Source organism: Penaeus monodon, chromosome 25, assembly GCF_015228065.2.
Source record: "Penaeus monodon isolate SGIC_2016 chromosome 25, NSTDA_Pmon_1, whole genome shotgun sequence".
Classification (NCBI taxonomy): domain Eukaryota; kingdom Metazoa; phylum Arthropoda; class Malacostraca; order Decapoda; family Penaeidae; genus Penaeus; species Penaeus monodon.
The window spans coordinates 40284918-40285346 of NC_051410.1; the positions used below are offsets into that span (position 1 = coordinate 40284918).

At 53.8% G+C, this 429-nt stretch overlaps 1 protein-coding gene across 1 annotated transcript in view; it reads right to left on the reverse strand.

The window, feature by feature from the left end:
- Window positions 1-429, reverse strand: part of LOC119589273 (alpha-centractin-like) — a 52739-nt gene that overhangs the window by 52095 nt on the left and 215 nt on the right. The window lies entirely within an intron of this gene.

The following is a 429-nucleotide window of genomic DNA, read 5'->3' on the forward strand; positions in this document are numbered from 1 at the left end:
GCTTCACCTGGATCCTCCCTCAACCCTTCGTAAACAACCCCCAACAATGAGACAAATAATAAAAAAAAAACGTAATTCCAGCCTCCATGTCATTAAAACAACAACAAACCGAACCCCACAACCCCAGAGGGCGAACTACGACCGAAATCCCACCCCAAAACGGCCTGCAATCCCCCTCAAAACGCGAAATAAAGGCGACCCATATGAGGCGTCCCCCGAACCCCTCCGAAAACCTCAACAGGAGATCAATAAAACCCTCCTTGCCTCGGGGGAAACCTCACCAACCCCCCAACCTCGACCCCTTAGGGACCCCGAAGAAAAGCCCCTCCCCCCCCAGGGGAAGACGCAGGCGAGGAGGACAATTAGGAATAAACAGGAGAAGCAGGATGAGTCATCGAGAAGGAGATCACTTGACAGGCGCGCCCCGGC